The sequence below is a fragment of the Lolium rigidum genome, chromosome 4 (assembly GCF_022539505.1).
Source record: "Lolium rigidum isolate FL_2022 chromosome 4, APGP_CSIRO_Lrig_0.1, whole genome shotgun sequence".
NCBI classification, from domain to species: domain Eukaryota; kingdom Viridiplantae; phylum Streptophyta; class Magnoliopsida; order Poales; family Poaceae; genus Lolium; species Lolium rigidum.
The window spans coordinates 277004768-277030450 of NC_061511.1; the positions used below are offsets into that span (position 1 = coordinate 277004768).

Consider the following 25683-nt stretch of genomic DNA (forward strand, 5'->3'; position numbering starts at 1 on the left):
CCTACAAGACAAATTCGCAAGAGTTTGTAATTGCCTATTCACCCCCCCTCTAGGCGACATCTCGATCTTTCAGATCTATTTATATTTTTTATTACTTTAAGATTTTTTGTATTGTTGTTGATGATTATTGATGGATTGGTGAACTTTTTCGAAAAAAGAGGTAGTACGATTTGATTCAAATTCCAATTCTTATTTTTAAGCTGGTCCAAAGTGCAATTCAGTTGGATCCCGAGAAGATGATTATTCACTTGTGATATTTTGCAGATGATTGTTTGCCGAGTGGCGTTCAGCTCTGTAAGCGGCAAATTGGGAGAGGTCTTGATCTGGACCATCGGAGCTTGTCGGTGCCCAGTTTCGGGAGGCATTGGAGGACGACTCCCTCGGAGAGAGTTTCGTGAGCAGGGGGGGTCTCGACTGCCACTTGCCTCTATCGCGGAGAGTGTGCTACGCCATAGCCCCACTCCAGGCTCAGACGTTTAAGTCCATTCCCTCTGGATCACGTTGTCGCCTAGGGCGGTGTCCCTCTAGATCTCGTCATCTAGGACGGCGTCCGTCTGCATCTCATAGTCGGTGGGAGCGGGGTGGAGTGGATGCGGATGAGAGTGAGTTCATGTTCCTTGCGAGGTCGTTGGGCTTGGCCTAGTTTGGCGCTTGCGGGACAACGGAACCGTCGAAGAGCGATGAAGGCTATGTCGAGGACGATGAAAGATTTGATGTATCGGTGGCTAGGAGAATAGGGAACCCGTTTAGTCTTTTTAAATAGTAGAGAAAGCCCCGTGTTCTTAAAAAAACGAACAAACCTACTATGTCTTGAAAACTTAAGGTAATTCCAGACCAAAAAATAATGGGTCCTCGTGAAATAATGGATGTTCGATGCCTGGTTCCAAATTCAGATTAGCCTTGTCGTTACCGCCGCATAGGACAGCATGGCTTTGGTCTGATGCTCGAGGATATGACCCCAGTGAGGTCCAATTCGATGCGCTGCATGCATCAGGCCTCCGAGGTTTGAGAGAACGTAGCTCGATTTTGAATCTTACTGTATTTTGGTTTCTATGTTCAACGGGACGATAGAATAAATCTGGGGGGCTCTGGCTGCAAGGTGAACATTTCACTGGGTCGTTTTGCAAAAGAACCAAGGGAAGTGGCCGCACATCATAACAAGTTCAGTCCTGTCCCTTGTTGACACATCCCACGGTTACAATTTGCACGGTGCAGCAGGAGTACTCCTCAGCTGGGGAGTACAGGGATATGTTCTCACAGCCTGTTTAGTTGGAGGGAATTGGGCATAGGGAATGAGAGTTTGAGGGAGGGAGCCTAATAAATCTGTTGTTTGTTTCATGGTCTAGGGAATTTAGGTGGGATGGGGAAGGGGAGTTGGGGCCTCCAATTCCCACAGATCTCTTCCCAAGGGGAGACCCTGTTAATTCGTGAGATTGGGACATAAAGAAACGGTTCACGCTAATTTCTCAAGGAGAATTCCCACAGTTGTCGAATGAAGGATTGGGACTAACTAGCAAAGTCTCATGTTTAATCCCTCCACCAGTTTCCTCATCTTAAGTCCCATTCCTTTTCCCATCGATTGCCAAACATGCTGTCAGCCTTGATGCATGACCTTGCGAAGCGAAGCCCGCTAGCGGAGGGATTGGTGTTGTTCTTCGTAATCAAGGTGGCATTTTCTTGTTTTTTGTCAAGAAATTCTACTGCTCTCTCTAGAAGTTTTAGAAGCAGATACAAACTTTGGCTCCACTGGAAGGAGCTCGCCTTATACTAGACCTGCCTGCTCAAGCTTAGCTGAATCATCCAGTGCCCCTTCTGAATAAATTCCCACTGCCTCCAATGCCTAGTATGTACAGCGAGAATTGAACAATACATAATGTGGCACCGAGAACCGCCTGGCTACTACTGGACCTGTGATCGCTTTGGTAACATCTTCATCCTTTATATAGAAGAAGTTGATCTACCAAGTCCATGATGCATGCTTGGCCCACGTGACCTTTTCCTACTTTTTTAAATGCAATTGAACCAAATTGAACAAACTTGGAAAGTACTTGACTCCATACCTTCCTCCTCTATAAGTATGGGACTTTGCTTCAAGTCTCAGTTATGTTCTTTTCTGGGGTACAAATAGAAATGAACACGATAATGTCAATAAAACAAATCATGCACATATACCTAGGCACTAAAACTCAATCCGTGGTTGTGAAGACCTCCATCTCCAGATTAGGTCTGCAAGCTAGAAGTGTGACACCCATAGTATCCCAGAAAATATGTAAGCGAGCGAAGAAAGATTACTTAGAGCAATAATCTGCGAAAAATTGACAACCAACAGTTGTGAATATTGCCTATCAAGCCTTCCGCAAATAACCTCACAAAAGTGGTATCTCTTGGGAAAATAAGCAACTCGACTACCACAGAACTTGATAAAAGAATTGACTAGTACAATTTTCCACACACACAAGGGGTGTGCATGACGTGTTCTTTAATACAAAACCCCAATTATTATAGGCATGCAAGAACTGGGAACCAATTAATCAATGCATGCGTGGACAGTGTGTCGAAGACAAAATAATACTGTACTTGCTAGGGGAAAAATCTATAATACACACATAATACTTCAATAATATTGGTGCAAACATAAAGTGTAAAACAAGGTCTGTGTGCTAGACTAGTGCAAAAAATCTATATTACACACATAATACTTCAATGATATTGGTGCAAACATAAAGTGTAAAAACAAGGTCTATGTGCTAGAATATATTCAGAGAGCTCACATGAGTCATCACAGAAACGATGTTCCTCTGTGTCAAGAAAATTGTTTCTTACCCTCCCGGCCTGTTCCAAATTAGTTGTCATTTTTCCAAAATAAGTGAACCTCTGCTAAAACACCGTATCTAGACCAAATACGACCAAAGCTACCACAACTAATTTGGGACATGGGGTCATGGGGAGCAGCTAGTTGAAATCAAGATGAAGGTGGCCCATGCGTATTCATTATATTTTTATGTGAAAAAAAATGCAAAATCACTCGTTCATGAAAAAAATATGAAGGAAGGTTTGAGCAAAAACTACATCAAACAAAGAATCATAACAAATTACTACTAGAAAAGAAGCTTTACAAATGAAAACATCAGTAAAATAAATCTAGAAAAGAATGCAAAGAAGAAAATCGACAAAAGGAGAAATATATGATACTTCTTTTTTCGAAATGAAAAATATATGATGCTTTGGTTTGAAATTACTAAACTCTAGCGTGCTTCGAACAAAAAAATAGCGGAAATAATTGTAGTACATGTTTGTTTGGCCAGACAATTAAATTAATAAACGAATTATCGTTAGTTCCAACCCTATCCTAGAACACAATTGTAAGCGTTAAGGTAAAATTTGGTTCCAACACCAATCTAGGGTTTCCGCCTCCCCTCACCGGTAACGCAACCATTCTGTTCTGCCTCCGGTGACCTTGGGGCCCTGAAGTTGCGGTGCACCATGTATCCTTGTTGGCTGGAGGTTTATGTTTTCCTTTTCAAAGGCTGTATCAGTGCCTTTTGTGGGATGGTGAGATGACGGCGACATCCTGAAATGAGAATAAGGTCCTCCCACTCTATCCACGCTCCTGCGTCCCACCTAGCGTAGGTGGAGGGGGTGTGGAGCTGTTTTCCGAGAGGATCCTCTGGGATTCAATCGATGTTCATGTTTGTTGATGTGGTTGCATGTCTAGCTTTTCTGATCTACGGTTCTCATCGTTGGTAATGGTTGTTGATCTGTTGTGTTGTTCGCTTGGGACAATAGCATGATGACAGCAAACTCCAGTACGATAAGCTTTGCCCAACTCAACCGAGGGGGCACGAGGATGGTGGTGCTCCTTCGGCTCACTCCAGTGTCCGTAATAGTAGATAGGTGAACCAACGACCTGTTTGTTTCTGTACTAGTAGACAGGTGATCTAATGACATGTTTGTAATTTTTATTACTTTGAGATTTTTTGTGGTTATTGTTGATGATTACTGATAGATCGGTGAACTTTTTCGAAAAAAGAGTACAATTTGATTCAAATTCAAATTTTTATTTTTTGAGCCGGTCTAAAGTGCAATTCAGTTGGCCACCGCCACCCCTCGCCTGTCGCCATATCGTTATTTCCGGCGCGACCCGCAGCAGGTCACAAATGGAGTCGCGCGCCATCCGAGGCGAGGAACCGGAAACGCGGCGTGCCGGCCCGGCGTCGTCGGTCCCATCCCAGAGCCAATAACCAAAACCTGACCAAATCCAAGTAATCTCAACGTACGGCGTCGCAAATCTCTCTTCGTTTCCCTGCCGACCCTCCCCCACGCATCCGTCTCTGCCCGACCGGGTGGCCGGCGCGCCGATCGCGGCGGCGCACGCACTCCTCCCACAGGAAGCATCGTCCGGCGAAGCCTGAGGCCGGGGCGCCTAGGAGGTAAAATTCCCTCCTACCTGTCTCACGATGCAATCTCGAACGCCTTGATTGAAAATTCCATGGCCTTCTTTTCATGTGTGATGGCGTTCATGTGTTTATCGGCATAGAGAAGCAGCAATAAGTTTTGCAGATGTTCTATTCTTCTAGCGTTTGCTTGGACATTGTGGGTCATTAATCAGTCATGGGATCAAATAATGCGAATGTATGCACGAATTGCTTGCATTAGGCGATAGACGCAAAATTAGGAAATTCCGTGTCCTCTCGATCTATATTTTTTTCCTTTAATTTTGGGCCCAGCACTTGAATAACTACATCTTTACATGAATGAGAGTGACACTAGTTACTACAGTATATATGTTCAAGCAGAATCTGCTGAGGGTAGAAATTATGTTGACAAGCCGATAATATGTTTCCATCTTATAATCCAGACTCAGGTACCAATAACTGATTGACTTTATTTATACTGTGCAAAAAATGCAGACACTTCCTGCCTCTGACTCTTCTTAATTCTGTGGTTTCAACCATTCAAAACAACAAAATATGTTGTTCAGCTAGTTTGATCGGTCATTGTACAGGTGCGCATGTTATTGCTATATATGGCTATACAGATTTGTGTAGTATGGAGTTTAGATATGAACTGCAGCAAGCATTCCAAGTAGCCCAAAAAAAAATAGTCACTTGAATTTGACGTTCATAATCTATCAGGACATTTGAGTTGCTAATGATCATGACCTGATTTCATTCAACCTGGCAAGAGATAGCCATTCCAATATTTTAACTCTAACACACATTTTTTTTGTTACCATTTCTTCTTTTCTCTGCAGATATTAGCCTTGCAGTTAACTACTTTTCGATGAAACGTGTTCTGGAGTGAGTCTCTGTAGAGAGAGATGGGTTCTCTAAACGACATTGGCGTCGCTGCGGGAATAAACATATTATCCGCACTGGGTTTTCTTCTAGCGTTTGCACTTCTGAGGATACAACCTATTAATGATCGAGTATACTTTCCAAGATGGTACCTCAAAGGGACAAGAAGCAGCCCAAGAGGCACAAGAGCTGGTTTCTCCAAATTTGTCAATGCTGATATGTCGACATATCTCCGGTTTCTGAACTGGATGCCCGCAGCACTGCAAATGCCAGAACCTGAGTTAATTGAGCACGCAGGACTAGACTCCGCAGTATATGTCCGCATCTATCTTCTTGGGTCAGCATAATATTCATGTTTCTCAATATCACATAACTTTATTTTGTGTTTCACTTTCATGCCTTCCAAGCTCCAAAAGGATGACCTCGAGTTCTCTACTACACATGTAGATCACACTGATTGTGATAGGCAAACATATTGCATTTACTGATGGGGCATTGCTTTCTTGCTTTACAGTTTAAAAATATTTGTGCCAATTGCTGTGCTGGCATTTATTGTCCTAGTACCTGTTAATTGGACTAGTGGAACCTTGGAAAATGAGAAGACTTTAAATTATGATGAAATTGACAAGCTTTCAATATCGAATCTTGGAAAAGGTTCAAAAAGGTGATACTTCTCTTTACTCCATCTATAGTGTACTACTTGCAACACCAGCATGGATCATGTGTTGTTTCTTTGAAGAGTTATGTGATGTGTGTTCCTGAGTATTTAAAGATCGCTAAAGTTGACGTATTATTCTATATCAGTGATCTTAGTACTAACTACCATCATGTAGTTGTGTCGTACGAGAAAAAACAGTTTGAAGTATTTCAATGATTTAGGGATAATACTGAACTGTAGGTGCTTCCAGAAAAACCATAGGCAGGCTCTGCATATATCCTGAGCAAGACAAAAACTTCATATCTGCAATTAAAATTGTATGAAATAAATTATTTTTTCCCAAGCACCTGCCTGTTCATATAGCTACAAATTATCTCTTCTTATGCATGTATTTTTCAGTGCTTGCTTCTTCACTTTGGCTGACAAGTGTTCTACTGAACTGTTGTATTTTTTCATAGGTTTTGGGCACACATAGTGATGGCCTATGTGTTTACCTTTTGGACATTTTACGTGTTGTATCATGAATACAAAGTTGTCACAACTATGAGATTGCGCTTTCTTGCTAATCAGAATCGTCGACCTGATCAGTACACAGTAAGATGTATTCTTCGTACCAGTTTAACTAATGGATTTGAGTATTCATCAGATTTAATGTTAACTTTGCATGGTTCTACACTTGTTCCGTTAGAGCTCTTTTTAGCGCAAACTTAATGTTGTATAGAGTTTCCTATTCTTAACCATTGTCCTGCTTTATTTAGGTACTTGTGAGAAATGTACCGCCGGACACAGACGAAACAGTTAGTGAGCATGTTGAGCACTTTTTCGCTGTGAATCATCGGGATCATTACCTTAGTCATCAGGTTTCACTTTTTCCGATCTTCTGAGAACTGTGGCATTGTTATGGTGAATAAAAAAATATTATTGAAAACCAAGAAAAAAAGAATTGAAGCAAGCTATATTTATTTCAGTTGTTTTTTACTCTTGAGCTGAAGTGCAAGCTCTTCTATACTCTTCGTCTGAAGTAGAAGCATTTGTCTACTCTTCTGTAAAGAAGGATCCCATGTATAACAAAATTCAAGTTGATTTTTTTATCCCATTTGAAGTAATTTGTTGAGTATTTGATCAACAGATTGTATACAATGCAAACACCCTTGCCGGTTTGGTTGAGAAGAAGAAAGGATTGCACAACTGGCTGGTCTACTACGAAAATCAGCATGCTCGTAGACCTGCAAAGAAACCAACTGTGAAGGTATGATATCCTCATTTGCAAAGCATGCAAATTAAAGCTTATTTTTCATCTATAACAAAGCTATTTCACTGTATGATATAATCTTACAAGTGGTATGCCTCAACTACCTCTTTTATAGACAGGACTGTGGGGTCTTTGGGGCCAAAGAGTGGATGCTATAGAGTATTACAAATCAGCAATTGAGGAGCTGTGTAAACAGGTAGTTTCATTGAAAGGAATGGTCCCGTTCAATTTCATTATCTTGATAGTCATCAGACTATCAAGCACCATCCTTCCTTTGATTGTACAGCACAGCTCATTGTACGTCCATAATACTGACCAATACTGATAATCTTTAATTTGTCTTGCAGGAAGATGAGGAGAGACAAAAGGTGATGAGTGACCCTAACTCTATCATGCCTGCAGCATTTGTGTCTTTCAAAAGTCAGTGGGGGCTGCTGTTTGTGCTCAAACACAGCAGACTAGTAATCCGACGGTCTGGCTAACCGAGTGGGCTCCAGAACCTCGTGACATCTACTGGCCTAATCTCGCAATCCCTTTTGTTGAGCTCTCGGTTAGGAGGCTTATCATGGCCGTTGCGGTCTTCTTCCTGACATTTTTCTTCATGATACCAATTGCATTTGTGCAATCCTTGGCAAATGTAGATGACCTTGAGCGGGTGCTCCCTTTCTTGAAACCCATAATAGAAAGGTGAGTTAAATTGCTACTAGCTTATAATTGAATTTTCAATAACAGAAAGGATTTTCTGAATCCTGCCATGCTAATAGGTTAGTCATGGCCTAAGAGCTATCGTGTACACATTTCAATTTGATAAATTAGCTTGGTGCCATCGAAAGATGTACAAACTTCAAATTACCATGACATGTGAGGCTTTCAAGTGGGCTACAGGGTCAAATGTCAGTGGCATGGCAATGGTCCGCTCCAACTGGGATGATCTTTTCAATTATATGGTTATGGAGCAGTTTAGCCAATTTTGATGTCCAACATTTGCAGTTCATCAGTAGACATTCTTAACATCAGAAGAGCATCATACCATCTTATATAGTGTAAAGTTCTGTTTCATAATATACTCCTTCATTGAGAGTTGCTACATTGGACAATATTTAAAAGCACATGGAAATCAAGAACCTAAAAGTCAGATTTGAACATGATATAAAGTGAGTAGCCATGATGTACTATCTCTTTTTGTAAGAAGGTATATTGTTCCCAGTGCTGGAAACCTTGATTACTAAAAGTTATACTCTATTCTACCTTGATTAGTATGGAAGATATTGCCTTTTGGGTCCATTTTTCATTATCAATGCAATGTCTTGCAGAAATTCTTTGAAGTCAGTTATTCAAGGTTTCTTGCCAGGGATCGCATTAAAAATATTCCTTATACTGCTCCCAATGATTCTAATGACCATGAGCAAGATTGAAGGCCACATATCAATCTCTGGATTGGACAGGACGACAGCGTCGAAATACTTTTTGTTCATTTTTGTCAATGTATTCTTGGGGAGTGTAATAACTGGAACAGCATTCCAACAGCTTGACACTTTTATCCACCAGCCAGCTAACAAGTAAGCCTGATATTTCCATCAATTTTATGCATTATAATGGTATTTCTAGTATAACTACTTTGTCGATATTTACTGCCATCTAAATGTTTTGTCATTTCTTCTCCTTCTGTTGCCACAAGAATTCCAGAGACTGTTGGAGAATCAATTCCCATGAAAGCAACATTTTTCATCACATATGTAATGGTTGATGGATGGGCTGGTGTCGCTGCTGAAGTTCTTAGGTTGAAGCCACTGGTCATGTTCCATATAAAGAATGCTTTATTGGTCAGGACTGAACAGGATCGCGAGCAGGCCATGGATCCTGGGAGCTTGGATTTTGGCACCACTGAACCACGAATACAATTGTACTTCCTCCTAGGACTTGTATATGCTGTTGTCACACCAATCCTTCTTCCTTTCATTATTGTGTTCTTCAGCCTTGCCTATCTCGTTTTCAGACACCAGGTATTAGTCCTCGCTCGAGTCCAAGTCATGCTTCTTTATGTTCTTTCACCTGTATGTTTTTTTATTTCTTTTTGTGAGGTTCTGCACAAGCATGTTTCCTGTCATCACATCAAATTGTCACAACACACATATTTATGATCATAACTGTTCATGCCATTCTTAGTACCCAGGTGAATGTTTCCTGTAGCAGACGAAAATAATATGCCTTCTAGGGTGCCTTAATTCTTCTATTAGCACAGGCTACTAATACATTTTTCTGCTTCTTTCGTTACAAGATCATTAATGTCTATAGCCAGCAATACGAGAGCGGTGCGCTATTCTGGCCAGATGTGCAAAGGCGACTTGTTGCTGCATTAATAGTATCACAAATCCTCCTACTAGGACTGCTGAGCACACAGGAAGCAGAGAAATCCACTGTCGCTCTTCTTCCTCTTCCTGTACTGACCATATGGTTCCACTATGTTTGCAAAGGTCGGTTTGAACCAGCGTTTATAAAGTTCCCTTTGCAGGTAGGATTGACACCTATTCCTCATGCACATGTTCATCATAAGGGCCACATATTAAGCTACAACAATCTTGATGTATATACTTACTGTTTGGTTTTGCAGGAAGCCATGGTGAAGGACACATTGGAACGGGCAAATGACCCGACCTTGAATTTGAGGGAATACCTGAAGGATGCGTATGTGCACCCAGTCTTCCAGAAAAATGACATGTATGAACTTGTTGCCATGGATGAAGAAGAGAAGAACCCACTAGTTGCGACGAGGCGGCAGGCTCGCATGAACACACCAGTAGATAGTAAGTTCAATTCCAGTTCTGGCACTAATGAAGGAGAATTCAGTCGGATGCGCCCTGCCTGAAGATTTCTTTCATGAGCAAATGTAAAGTTTCTAGATTTTTGGTGATCTTGTACATGTTCGTGCAAAAAGGAAATGCAAGACGTGGCAGAATGTACACCATACATGCTTAACAGTTGCACCACTACATTAGCATGTGCTGGCACAATGAAATTGCAACTTTAGAACTACTGCAAGATAATGATCTGAGTCTCTGAGCACTTAAAAATCAACTACTCAAACTTACAGTATTTAGTTGAATTATTAAGTACTTACACCAGAACAATTTGGCATTATGATGCAAGGGCATGTAATAAAGTCATAGAAATGTAAGCCACGAGAGTTCTGAAAATTTTGGATATGTCTAAACTAATTTCCGCCAAAACAAATTAGGGTCAACAAGCATTTATAGTTTTGGACACAAAAGTTACAATTTCATGAAGAAAACAAAGCAACAGAAACAGCAACTGAAAAAATGCTGAAACCAAAATTATCCAGGCTATCCTATCCAGTTCTTGGAAAGTGCAATGTTAGCAACAGAAGTGAAATTTTCTTTCGTGTTAAATTTTGGAGTAATGTCATCTCAAACTGAGCATTCTTTCCAATATGTGGCATGCTTTGTACATTTCTGTGCCTTGACAGTATCCATTCTTACAAAGAGCAATGATCACTTCCTGGTACATGTACACATCTATTGCAAAGCCTTGTCCACGAATCCACCCAATCAGAGTATGCAGTTCATCAAGCTTACCACCAACAATGAGGCCTCGTACAATACTGGAAATAACAGACGGAAAGAAACCATCCTGGAGTGATCGGTAGAAACAGCTAAGAGCCACCGTGAATTTATCCTCTCTACACAGACAATCAATGACAAGACTATAGGTGATTTCATTGTGAGCAATGCCCTCTTCAAGCATCTGATGAAACAAGAGATAGACATTGTTAGATTTCCCCGACAAACTGAGATGGCGGATCAATGTATTGTATGTGACGACGTCGGCAACGAACTCTTCACTCCGCATCAAGCAAAGCGCGTAATGAAGCTTCCCAAGTTTACAGAGGCTGTGGACTACAATGTTGAAGGTCCAGTTATTTGGAGCTATGCCCTTCTTCGGCATGTCGGTGAACAGCTTGACAACGGCCAACCATCTCCTCTCATCACAAAGCCTCCTCATGACCGTGTTATAGTTGACAACACTGGTATACCATCCAAGCTCTGCACTGCACTCCAGAAGGCATTTTGCACCCCACGCAGTTGAGCTGCGACAGACGCCGTCAAGAAGGATATTCAGAGTAACCTCATTAGGCTGCAATCCATTGGATAGCATCCTATCGACCAACGCGAAGCCCTTATCCACCCTGCCGGATCTGCATAGCCCGTCCATGTAAGTGCTGTATGTGATTGTATCCGGCATCCACCCTTTTGAGCTGCTCTCCTCAAGAAGCACCTCTACTTCCTCGAAAGCGCCAGTCTTGCAAAGAGCTGTAATCAAGACGTTGTAAGTAACTGTGCTTGGAGCACATCCAGCAGCGATCATCGAGTCCAACAGCTTCTTGGCCTCATGAATCATCCCAGTGGTGCAGTACGCGTGCATGATAGGTGTATATGTGTGCGCATTCGGGCGGCACCCTTCCTCCAGCATCAAGTCCAGCACGCCCAGAGCTTCAGCCACCCGCCCAGCACTGCACAACCCACGGATCAGAGTGGAGTAGGTAACAACGTCCGGGGCCAGACCATTGTCCGTCATCCACCGCACGACCTCGTAGGCCGCGTCGAACCGCTGCAGGTGGCAGGCGTACACCCCGACCAGGACCGTGCACGCCACGGTGTCGGGTGCGACACCGTCCGCGGCCATCGCTTCGAGCACGGCGAGCGCGGCTCCCGGGCGGGAGGCAGAGGAGAGCGCTGCCGCGACTGTGGTGAAGCAGGCGGCGTCTGGTTGGCGGTGGAGGAGGCCGCGCATTTCGTCGAGCAGGTGGAGGGCGCGGTCGGCGCCGGCGCCGGCGCCGGATCCAGCGCTGGCATCGAATGCGGCATGCGCGGACATGAGGCGGTTGTAGTCGTATGGGTGCGGGGACCGTGGCCGGGGCGGGGGAGGCAAAGGCACGGGCTTGTCGGAGAGCTCCTTGGCGAGGGCAGCGAAGCGCAGGAGGAAGTGGCGGTATCTGAGGTGAGCGGAGGAGAGGCAGCGGACGAGGAGGAGGTGGGGAATGGGACGAGTGAGGTAGGGCATAAAGTGATGGGAACGGCGGCGGCGGCGACATCTGAGAGCCTGCGAGCGGCGGCGGCGGGGTTGCAGACTCGCAGGTCAGAGCGCAGCGCGCCGTGCAACGGGCGGGTGGGCGTGTGACACGGTGAGAGAGAGGAACAGTTCGGATGTGGGAATGGGCCGAAACTTGTTTTTCAAGAAACAAAGATGATTTGGTGCCGGCCCAGTTCTCTTGCGAGCTCTGGGTTGTGCTTACAGCTTACGAAAACAATTTTATGCGACTTCCTCCACAAATTCACATGGGTGGATCAAATCTAACAAGTGGCACATGGCATATGTGTAACAGTTTAGATTTAAAAGCAGAAAACTAATGTTCTATTTTTTCTTCCTCCTAGAAAAAATCCTACCTTTAACCTTCTTTTAGCGTCAATAACCACAATCCGTGGCTAAGAAGGAACCAACAAACATGCAAAGAGAGTACTCGTTTCCCACCTCATACATGGGCCCGCTGACGAGCTGGCAAGCGGCGATTGGGCAAGATATAAAGCAAGATGTTGATGACCATAGACAACAAGAAGAGAGTTGAGGGGTTGCTCTGTTTTCTGCGCGCTTTGTGCGGTCAAATCAACCCCATCGGTTGCGTGCATCGGTCAATATTCTAACGCAGGGGTCACCAATGTTGTGTCCCATCAGCTGTTCTGAGCAGCACTTGACCATTATCGATACTTATTAGCAGGATAAAACAACCCTAAAAAATTTACAACGTCTGGCAATTGGGCCAAGTGATGGTGACAAGTATACTTTGAGGAATTCCTTTAAAAAGTATACTTTGAGGAATGGTATAATTCGCAAGGATGGCAAGATTTGGATTCTAAATGTGCCAATATTGCAGCAGTCCATTAGTTGTTCTCTTGGAAAGGCATGTTCAAGTCTGTTCACCAATTTGTTCACCAATTTGTACAATGGTGCATGACTTGCCAACAGGCTAAACCTGGCAGGGCCAAGTATCCAATATTACTCCAACCTCTTCTTGTACCTGATTCTACTTGGCAAGTATTTTTGATGGATTTCATCGAGGGGTTGCCAAAATATGGCCGTTTTAATTGCATATTAGTTGCGCTGAATAAATTCAGTAGGTAGTCCGTAGTCGCACTTTATTCCTCTAGATCATCCTTTTACTCCTTCAGATGTTGTTGTTGCTCTCATAGACAATATATTTGAGTTACACAGTTAACCTAAGAAGATTATAACATATAGAGATAAGGTGTTAAACAGTTTATTTTGGAGGCAATTGTTTGCTTTTATGGCACTACACTAGGTATGAGTTCTGCTTACCATCCTGAAATAGATGGCAAACAAAGGTGTTAATCAAGGTTTGAAGGTTATTTGCATTGTTTTGCACATGCATGTCCAACCAAGTAGATTCAGTGTGTGTCCTTGTCAAAGTTTTGGTACAACACTAGTATGCGTTCAACTATGGGTAAATCACCTTCGGAAGTCTTGTATGGCCATTCACTAAGACAATTGGGATTACACCTCAAAGTGCATGTCCTATTCCTGGCTTGGAAGCTTGGCTCAAGGACACTGGCGTAGCTATGTAGAAGTCAGGGGGGCACCGCCCCCACCACCCTCCCAGCTTTTGGAAAATTAGTGAAGGAAATTATATAAATATATATATATAAGGCTTATATTAGAAAATTTTGAGCTTTTTGCCCCCCCTATGATGCTTTTTTCTGGTTTCTCCCCCCCCCAGATTTCCTGGCAAGCTCTGCCACTGCTCAAGGACATAAAGTTGATGTAGGAACTCTTAAGGCAACACATGGAGCGCATTAGGTTGAGGATGAAACATGAGGCAAACAAGAATAGATCGGAAAGGCAGTTTGTTGGGGGGGGGGGGTTTGTTTTCTTGAAGGTGCAGCCTTATGGGCAATCCCATGTTGCTCATGTTGCTCCTAGGGCTCACCACAAGTTACTCTTCAAGTTTTTATGGCCCCTAAGAAGTGTTGGCGAAATGAAATATCGTCTAGCATTACCTTCTACTAGTCGCATCCATCATATGATCTATGTATCTCAGCTTAAAAAGTCATTGGAGCACATGTACAGGTATTGTGCTTTCCATCACCTATCGATGTATTGCAGGTGTTGCAGCATCAGCTCCGACAACAAGGGCCAATGGTGGTAATCCAAGTTCTGGTACAATGGTCGAGACAAATGGAGTCATTAGCTTGGGGACAAGCCACATTCCAAGGAAAGGGGAATGTTAGCGACAATACTTTCGAAAAAGAACCACAAGCAGTGGCTGAGAGGGAACGATGAACACACAAAGAGAGTACCCATTTCCCAGCTCACTCCTGGGCCCGTTGATGAGCTAGCAAGCGGCGGTTGGGAAAGATATAAGGAAATACGCCGATGACCGTACACAACGGCGAATTAGAAGAGGCTCCGGTCTAGCTCCGGTGTGTAGAATTTTTCTTCCTTCCTCTCTGGTTGTAATTCGAATTCAGAAATATCCATATCCCAAACTATAGAACTTGTTGTATTCTGCGGTTGAGCCGAGAAACTAGATAGAGCCTAGAGCGCTGGCAATAAGATGCAGTTCGGACCGTGGCTTGTCCCCATGCAGACGAAAGGCGTCGAAGACAACATGGGAACCACATGCACGGTGGACAGGAGAGCATGGGCCGAAGAAATCCATGACCTCAATGTCCCTCAGCCTAGAATCTAAAGCCCAGTGTGCGTAGATAAGCGAACTAAACCTGCAAGTTGGAGTACGGAATAACGCATGTGCGCATGCGTTTCCATCTCCCCCTCTTGAAAGGGCAGTGATGCTTCTTTCAAGTTGTTTCCAACATCGATTATCTTTCTTTCCTTTTTTTGGTTTGTTCTGGTCGCTCATCAAGCATTTCGCTCGATTGGATAATCCATTTCTTGGTGTGTCAAGAAGTTCTAGGATTTATTTCGGACCGTGACCGTGACAGTTTAAGGTACAAACTCGAACATCTAGAAATACGCTAGTTATATTTTTTTTTCTGCTATGAACCCCTACAATAATGATGATCATGATGATGACGTGTATTTTAGGAGCAACTAGGTTTGATGAAAACTAATGCCAAGTCTATATATTTTGTGACTTGGTATATACTAACTCCTCGGTTGAGGAACTTGTGTTGCATTATATTCATGAACTCGTGGTATATATTAGTCGTTGCCTGAATTGCTATTGTGTCTTTTGCTAGTAAGCTCACTACATAGCAGACGTTACTGTATCAAGAAAACAACTTGTAACCAAACAACGATCGATTAGGCGAAATACAAATTGTAGGCAACCAAACGACAGGTGCTAGGCTTATGCTATGATGTCCGAAATGAATTATTTGCAACCATACTAGATGCATAACATAAATTAGAGGTTGCATTTTGTACACATAGTTTTCCTAGAACCAAGAGCATCTCCAGTCGCGTCCCCCAAACCGCGCCGGATTGAGCGTTTGGGGGACGTGTTTTATTCGTGCCGCGTTTGGGGGACGTCGCTCCTTAGCCGCGTCCCCTAAACGCCGCCCCCAAACATTTTTAAAAGCTTTTTTAACACACAACCATTTATCAAATATAACATAAGAATAAATATGTTTGCGGAGATAGTTTTCAAATTAAAATACAACAAACAATAAAAAAACTAAACAAATGTAATAAATAGGGCTAGATCAAGGTGCCGCGGCATTTCCTTTGATCCTCCACAAATTCTCAACGAGATCAGCTTGAAGTTGATCATGAACATTGCTGTCACGGATCTCTGCGTGCATGGCGAGGAAATCAGCAAAATCTGCAGGCAACTCATGATCAACCTCCGCAAGAGGGCCCTCACACTCATATGGACCAACATGTGTCATGGCATGATTCTTGCGGTCATCCTCGATGATCATGTTGTGCATGATCACACAAGCCTGCATCACCTCCCACATTTGGTCGTGAGACCAGCTTAGAGCGAGGTACCGGACAATGGCAAAATGTGCTTGAAGCACACCAAATGCCCGCTCGACATCCTTCCTGCAAGCCTCCTGTCGCGTAGCAAAGTGAGAATTCTTCAGACCTGATGGATTCGAGATTGTTTTGACAAAAGGGGCCCATTTTGGATATATACCATCGGCTAGATAATAGCCTTTGGTATATTGGTGGCCATTGAACTCATAGTTGCATGGTGGAGGATGCCCTTCCACTAGTCTACTGAACACCGGAGACTGCTGCAACACGTTGATGTCATTGTGTGATCCCGCCATCCTAAAGAAAAAATGCCAAATCCACAGGTCATAATCTGCCACAGCTTCAAGCACCACACTGCAATATCCATGACGCCCTTTGTATATACCTTGCCAAGCAAACAGGCAGTTCTTCCATGACCAGTGCATGGAATCGATGCTTCCAAGCATTCCGAGAAATCCTCTCGGTAGCATTTTGTGCCATGATCCTTGCGCTCTCTTCCTCGCTTGGCCCTCTCAAGTAGTATTTGCCAAACTTTCCCACCACAGCTCGACAAAATTTGTACATGCACTCAATGGCAGTAGACTCACTCATGCGAAGGTAGTCGTCCTGTGTATCGTCAGATGCTCTGTATGCAAGCATCCTCATGGCGGCGGTGCACTTCTGAATCGACGAGAACCCGACAACGCCTACAGCGTCGAGCATGAGCTTGAAGTAGGGGCCGAACTCTCGAACGCCGTGGAGGATATTCATGAACAGACCCTTTCTCATCCTGTACCGACGCCGAAAATTGTCTTCATGTGTTGCACCACCAGCAAAGTAGTCGTTGTGCAACATGGTATGCCCCTCCATCCTCTGCCGGGGCTTGGACTTCTTTCTTCCCGGCCTTGATCCTCCGCGGCGCAGCCTCTTCCTCTTCCTCTTCTCCGCCTCGGCGTCAACCATGTCCTGGAGGGACGCGATGATCAGCAAATGCTCCCGGAGGTCGTCGTTGAAGTCTTGCTCGTCCTCCAGCAGCAGTGCAAGCATCTCATCGTCGCTATCCATGTCTAAAGCAAAATCAATGGTTAAAATTGCACCGAGACAGACGATGCAATGAACAGCGGCCAATCGCACCTACCTGGCAAGTCGTCGAGCACCTTGTGTGCGCGGAGGTGGGGCGGATTTGACGCCGCGTTCTGGGACGTGATACGTCCCAAACGTATCTATAATTTCTTATGTTCCATGCTACTTTTATGATGATACTCACATGTTTTATACACACTTTATGTCATTATTATGCATTTTCCGGCACTAACCTATTGACGAGATGCCGAAGAGCCGATTGTCTGTTTTCTGCTGTTTTTGGTTTCAGAAATCTTAGTAAGGAAATATTCTCGGGATTGGACGAAATCAACGCCCAGGGTCCTATTTTTCCACGAAGCTTCCAGAAGTCCGAGGGAGATACGAAGTGGGGCCACGAGGTGGTGACACACTAGGGCGGCGCGGCCCAAGCCCTGGCCGCGCCGGCCTGTTGTGTGGGCCCCCCGTGACGCCTCCTGACCTACCCTTTCGCCTACATATAGTCTTCGTCGCGAAACCCCCGCACCGAGAGCCACGATACGGAAAACCTTCCGCAGACGCAGCCGCCGCCAATCCCATCTCGGGGATTCGGGAGATCGCCTCCCGCACCCTGCCGGAGAGGGGAATCATCTCCCGGAGGTCTCTTCATCGCCATGATCGCCTCCGGATTGATGTGTGAGTAGTCCACCCCCGGACTATGGGTCCATAGCAGTAGCTAGATGGTTATCTTCTCCTCATTGTGCTATCATGTTAGATCTTGTGAGCTGCCTATCATGATCAAGATCATCTATTTGTAATGCTACATGTTGTGTTTGTTGGGATCCGATGAATATTGAATACTATGTCAAGTTGATTATCAATCTATCATATATGTTATTTATGTTCTTGCATGCTCTCCGTTGCTAGTAGAGGCTCCGGCCAAGTTGATACTTGTGACTCCAAGAGGGAGTATTTATGCTCGATAGTGGGTTCATGCCTCCATTAAATCTGGGACAGTGATGTAAAGTTCTAAGGTTGTGGATGTGCTGTTGCTACTAGGGATAAAACATCGATGCTTTGTCTAAGGATATTTGTGTTGATTACATTACGCACCATACTTAATGCAATTGCCCGTTGTTTACAACTTAATACCGGAAGGGGTTCGGATGATAACCCGAAGGTGGACTTTTTAGGCATAGATGCATGCCGGATAGCGGTCTATGTACTTTGTCGTAATGCCCCGATTAAATCTCATAGTACTCATCATGATATATGTATGTGCATTGTTATGCCTTCTTTATTTGTCAATTGCCCAACCGTAATTTGTTCACCCAACATCTCGTTTATCTTATGGGAGAGACACCGCTAGTGAGCTCGTGGACCCCGGTCCTATTCTTTACATCCGAAATACAATCTACTACAATTGTTCTTTACTCGTTCTTCGCAAACAATCATCATCATCCACACTATACATCTAATCCTTTGTTTACGAGCAAGCCGGTGAGATTGACAACCTCACCGTTACAGCTGGGGCAAAGTATCGTGATTGTGTTGTCCAGGTTCCATGTTGGCGCCGAATCCCTGGTGTTGCGCCGCACTACACTCCGCCACCAACAACCTTCAACGTGCTTCTTGGCTCCTACTCGGTTCGATAAACCTTGGTTTCTTTCCGAGGGAAAACTTACTCGCTGTGCACATCACACCTTCCTCTTGGGGTTCCCAACGGACGTGTGTCTCACGCGCATCAAGATCTGTTTTCCGGCGCCGTTGTCGGGGAGATCAAGACACGCTGCAAGGGGAGTCTCCACTTCCAATCTCTTTACTTTGTTTTTGTCTTGCTTTATTTTATTTACTACTTTGTTTGCTGCACTAAAACAAAACACAAAAAAATAGTTGCTAGTTTTAATTTATTTACTGTCTTGTTCTCCATATCAAAAACACACAAAAAATTAGTTACTCGCATTTACTTTATCTAGTTTATTTTATTTACTACTGTTAAAATGAATACTCCTGAAAACACTAAGTTGTGTGACTTCACAAACACTAATAATAATGATTTCTTATGCACACCTATTGCTCCACCTGCTACTACAGCAGAATTCTTTGAAATTAAACCCGCTTTCTTGAATCTTGTTATGAGAGAGCAATTTTCTCGGTGTTAGTTCCGATGATGCTGCTGCCCATCTTAATAATTTTGTTGAATTATGTGAAATGCAAAAGTATAAGGATGTAGATGGTGATATTATAAAATTGAAATTGTTTCCTTTCTCCTTAAGAGGAAGAGCTAAAGATTGGTTGCTATCTTTGCCTAAGAATAGTATTGATTCATGGACTAAATGTAAGGATGCTTTTATTGGTAGATATTATCCTCCTGCTAAAATTATATCTTTGAGAAGTAGCATAATGAATTTTAAGCAATTAGATAATGAACATGTTGCTCAAGCATGGGAGAGAATGAAATCTTTGGTAAAGAATTGCCCAACCCATGGACTAACTACTTGGATGATCATCTAAACCTTCTATGCAGGATTGAATTTTTCTTCGCGGAACCTATTGGATTCAGCTGCTGGAGGAACCTTTATGTCCATCACTTTGGGGGCGGCAACAAAGCTTCTTGATAATATGATGATAAATTACTCTGAATGGCACACTGAAAGAGCTCCACAAGGTAAGAAGGTAAATTCTGTTGAAGAAACCTCCTCCTTGAGTGATAAGATTGATGATATTATGTCTATGCTTGTGAATGGTAGATCTAATGTTGATCCTAATAATGTTCCTTTAGCTTCATTGGTTGCTCAAGAAGAGAATGTTGATGTGAACTTCATTAAAAATAATAATTTCAACAACAATGCTTATAGGAATAATTCTGGTAACAACTATAGGCCATATCCTTCTATTAATAGTAATGGTTATGGTAATTCTTATGGGAATTCTTACAACAATAATAGGAGTGTACCCCTGGTCTTGAAGCCATGCTTAAAGAATTTATTAGTACACAAACTGCTTTTAACAAATCTGTTGAAGAAAAGCTTGATAAAATTGATATTCTTGCTTCAAAGGTTGATAGACTTGCTTCTGATGTTGATCTTTTAAAATTGAAAGTTATGCCTAATAAGGATAATGAAAATAAGATTGTTACTACAGCAAATGCCATCCAAGTTAGAATTAATGAGAATATAAGATTGATGGCTGAATTGCATGCTAGGTGGGAAAGAGAAGAAAATGAAAAACTAGCTAAAGAGAATAATGTAGCTAAAGTTTGGACTATTACCACCACTAGTAATGATAATGATTCACATGTTGCTAAACCTCCTACTATCAATGGTAAAATAATTGGTGTTGGCAATGTTTCTACTCCTAGTGCAAAGCGTGCAAAATTGCTCGAAACTGCTGAAACCGCTTGTGATAAAGCTCATGAAATTTTTTTCAACATTGGGGACAATGATCCCATTGCTGTAGATCATAATGATTTAGATTTTGATGATTGTCACATCTCTGAAGTTATAAAGTTCTTACAAAAACTTGCTAAAAGTCCCAATGCTAGTGCTATAAATTTGGCCTTTACAAAACATATTACAAATGCTCTCATAAAAGCTAGAGAAGAGAAACTAAAACTTGAAACTTCTATTCCTAGGAAGTTAGAAGATGGTTGGGAGCCCATCATTAAGATGAGGGTCAATGATTTTGATTGTAATGCTTTATGTGATCTTGGTGCAAGTATTTCGTTATGCCTAAGAAAATATATGATATGCTTGACTTGCCACCATTGAAAAATTGTTATTTGGATGTTAATCTTGTCGATAATGCTATAAAGAAACCTTTGGGGAGGATTGATAATGTTCGTATTATGGTTAACAATAACCTTGTCCCCGTTGATTTTGTTGTCTTGGATATTGAAATGCAATGCATCTTGTCCCATTATATTGGGAAGACCTTTTCTTCGAACTGTTGGTGCCACCATTGATATGAAGGAAGATAATATTAAATATCAATTTCCTCTCAAGAAATGTATGGAACACTTCCCTAGAAAGAGAATGAAGTTACCTTATGATTCTATTATTAGAACAAATTATGATGTCGATGCTTCATCTCTTGATAATACTTGATACACACTTTCTGCGCCTAGCTGAAAGGCGTTAAAGAAAATCGCTTATGGGAGACAACCCATTATTTTACTACAGTACTTTTGTTTTATATTTGAGTCTTGGAAGTTGTTACTACTGTAGCAACCTCTCCTTATCTTTATTTTATTGCGTTGTTGTGCCAAGTAAAGTCTTTGATAGTAAAGTCAATACTAGATTTGGATTACTCGCGCAGAAACAGCATTTCTTGTTGTCACGAATTTGGGTATGGTTCTCTCGTAGGTAAATCAGAAAAATCTGCCAATTTACGTGCGTGATCCTCGGATATGTACGCAACTTTCATTCAATTTGGGCATTTTCATCCGAGCAAGTCCGGTGCCTCTAAAAAATTCGTATTTACTGACTCGTTCTGTTTTGACAGATTCTCGCATTTTATTTCGCATTGCCTCGTTTTGCTATGTTTGATGGATTTCTTTGTTCCATTAACTTTCGAGTAGCTTTGTGCAATGTCCAGAAGTGTTAAGAATGATTATGTCACCTCTGAATATATGAATTATGCAATGACCCTCTAATGAGTTTGTTTTAAGTTTGGTGTGGAGGAAGTTTTCAAGGGTCAAGAGAGGAGGATGATACAATATGATCAAGAAGAGTGAAGAGTTTAAGCTTGGAGATGCCCCCGTGGTTCATCCCTGCATATTTTAAGAAGACCCAAGCGTCTAAGCTTGGGGATGCCCAAGGAATCCCTTCTTCATCGACAACTTATCAAGTCACCTCTAGTGAAACTATATTTTTATTTCGTCACATCTTATGTGCTTTACTTGGAGCGTCTGTCTGTTTTTGTTTTTGTTTTGTTTGAATAAGATCGGATCCTAGCATTCTTTGTTTGGGAGAGAGACACGCTCCGCTGTTTCGTATGAACACATGTGTTCTTAGCTTTATCTTTAATGTTCATTGCGAAAGTTGGACTATTTCATTCATTGCTATATGGTTGGAAACTGAAAATACCGCATGTGGTAAATGGTATAATGTCTTGAATAATGTGATACTTGGCAATTGTTGTGCTCATATAGATCATGTTTAAGCTCTTGCATCATGTACCTTGTACCTATTAATGAATAACTACATAGAGCTTGTTTAAATTTGGTTTGCATGATTGGTCTCTAGAGTCTAGATATTTTCTAGTTAAGGTGTTTGAACAACAAGGAGACAATGTAAAGTCTTATAATACCTACAATATGTTCATATGTGAGCTTTGCTGCACCTTTTATACTTGAGTTTGCTTCAAACAACCTTGCTAGCCTAGCCTTGTATTGAGAGGAATTCTTCTCGTGCATCCAAATCCTTGAGCCAAATACTATGCCATTTGTGTCCACCATACCTACCTACCACATGGTATTTCTCTGCCATTCCAAAGTATATTACTTGAGTGCTACCTTTAAACTTCTATTCTTTGCCTTTACAATATATAGCTCATGGGACAAATAGCCTTAAAAACTATTGTGGTGAAGATTATGTACTTATGTGTCTTATTTCTTAATAAGTTGCTTGTTGAGCGGTAACCATATTTCTGGGGACGCCATCAACTTTTACCTTTGTTGAATATCGTGTGAGTTGCTATGCATGTTCGTCTTGTCTGAAGTAAGGGCGATTTTCATGATCAAATGGTTTGAGTATGCATACTGTTAGAGAAGAACATTGGGCCGCTAACTAAAGCCATGATTCATGGTGGAAGTTTCAGTTTGGACACAAATCCTCAATCTATTATGAGAAAATTAACTGTTGTTGAATGCTTATGCATTAAAGAGGAGTCCATTATCTGTTGTCTATGTTGTCCCGGTATGGATGTCTAAGTTGAGAATAATCAAAAGCGAGAAATCCAATGCGAGCTTTCTCCTTAGACCTTTGTACGAGCGGCATAGAGGTACCCCTTTGTGACACTTGGTTGAAACATATGCTATGCAATGATAATCCGTGTTAATCCAAGCTAATTAGGACAAGGTGCGAGCACTATTAGTATACTATGCATGAGGCTTGCAACTTATAAGATATCTTATACATAACACATATGATTTATTACTACCGTTGACAAAATTGTTTCTTGTTTTCAAAATGAAAAGCTCTAGCACAAAAATAGTAATCCATGCTTCCCTCTGCGAAGGACCTTTCTTCTACTTTATTGTTGAGTCAGTTTACCTACTTCTTTCTATCTTAGAAGCAAACACTTGTGTAAACTGTGTGCATTGATTCTTACATGTTTACCTATTGCACTTGTTATATTGCTTTATGTTGACAATTATCCATGAGATAAATATGTTGAAGTTGAAAGCAACCGCTGGAACTTATATCTTCCTTTGTGTTGCTTCAATGCCTTTACTTTGAATTTATTGCTTTATGAGTAACTCTTATGCAAGTCTTAGTGATGCTTGTCTTGAAAGTACTATTCATGAAAAGTCTTTGCTATATGATTCATTTGTTTACTCATTATCTTCATCGTTGCTTCGAATCGCTGCATTCATCTCATATGCTTACAATAGTATGATCAAGATTATGATAGCATGTCACTTCAGAAATTATCTTTGTTATCGTTTACCTACTCGAGGCGAGTAGGACCTAAGCTTGGGGATGCTTGATACGTCCCAAACGTATCTATAATTTCTTATGTTCCATGCTACTTTTATGATGATACTCACATGTTTTATACACACTTTATTTCATTATTATGCATTTTCCGGCTGTTTTCTGCTGTTTTTGGTTTCAGGAATCCTAGTAAGGAAATATTCTCGGAATTGAACGAAATCAACGCCCAGGGTCCTATTTTTCCACGAAGCTTCCAGAAGTCCGAGGGAGATACGAAGTGGGGCCACGAGGTGGCGACACACTAGGGCGGCGCGGCCCAAGCCCTTGCCGCGCCGGCCTGTTGTGTGGGCCCCCCGTGACGCCTCCTGACCTACCCTTTCGCCTACATATAGTCTTCGTCGCGAAACCCCCAGTACCGAGAGCCACGATACGGAAAACCTTCCAGAGACGCAGCCGCCGCCAATCCCATCTCGGGGATTCAGGAGATCGCCTCCGGCACCCTGCCGGAGAGGGGAATCATCTCCCGGAGGTCTCTTCATCGCCATGATCGCCTCCGGATTGATGTGTGAGTAGTCCACCCCTGGACTATGGGTCCATAGCAGTAGCTAGATGGTTGTCTTCTCCTCATTGTGCTATCATGTTAGATCTTGTGAGCTGCCTATCATGATCAAGATCATCTATTTGTAATGCTACATGTTGTGTTTGTTGGGATCCGATGAATATTGAATACTATGTCAAGTTGATTATCAATCTATCATATATGTTATTTATGTTCTTGCATGCTCTCCGTTGCTAGTAGAGGCTCTGGCCAAGTTGATACTTGTGACTCCAAGAGGGAGTATTTATGCTCGATAGTGGGTTCATGCCTCCATTAAATCTGGGACAAGTGATGGAAAGTTCTAAGGTTGTGGATGTGCTCGTTGCTACTAGGGATAAAACATCGATGCTTTGTCTAAGGATATTTGTGTTGATTACATTACGCACCATACTTAATGCAATTGTCTGTTGTTTACAACTTAATACTGGAAGGGGTTCGGATGATAACCTCGAAGGTGGACTTTTTAGGCATAGATGCATGTTGGATAGCGGTCTATGTACTTTGTCGTAATGCCCCGATTAAATCTCATAGTACTCATCATGATATATGTATGTGCATTGTTATGCCTTCTTTATTTGTCAATTGCCCAACCGTAATTTGTTCACCCAACATCTCGTTTATCTTATGGGAGAGACACCGCTAGTGAACTGTGGACCTCGGTCCTATTCTTTACATCTGAAATACAATCTATCGCAATTGTTCTTTATCGTTCTTCGCAAACAATCATCATCATCCACACTATACATCTAATCCTTTGTTTACAAGCAAGCCGGTGAGATTGACAACCTCACCGTTACGTTGGGGCAAAGTACCGTGATTGTGTTGTGCAGGTTCCACGTTGGCGCCGGAATCCCTGGTGTTGCGCCGCACTACACTCCGCCACCAACAACCTTCAACGTGCTTCTTGGCTCTTACTGGTTCGATAAACCTTGGTTTCTTTCTGAGGGAAAACTTACTGCTGTGCACATCACACCTTCCTCTTGGGGTTCCCAACGGACGTGTATCTCACGCGCATCAGGACGCGATGGCGAAGCGACGGCGGCGGAACGACCTGCGGGAGCTCCAGCCGCGACGACGGTGTCGACTCTCAGAAGGGATCACACACCGAAACGGCCACAAATCCAGCGGCGGCGGAGAGGTGGGAGACG

General features: G+C 42.6%; 1 pseudogene; it reads left to right on the top strand.

Moving 5' to 3' along the window:
- The first annotated feature begins 4351 nt into the window (after positions 1–4351).
- LOC124705330 lies at positions 4352–10136 on the top strand (annotated as a pseudogene).
- Positions 10137–25683: the final 15547 nt, after the last annotated feature.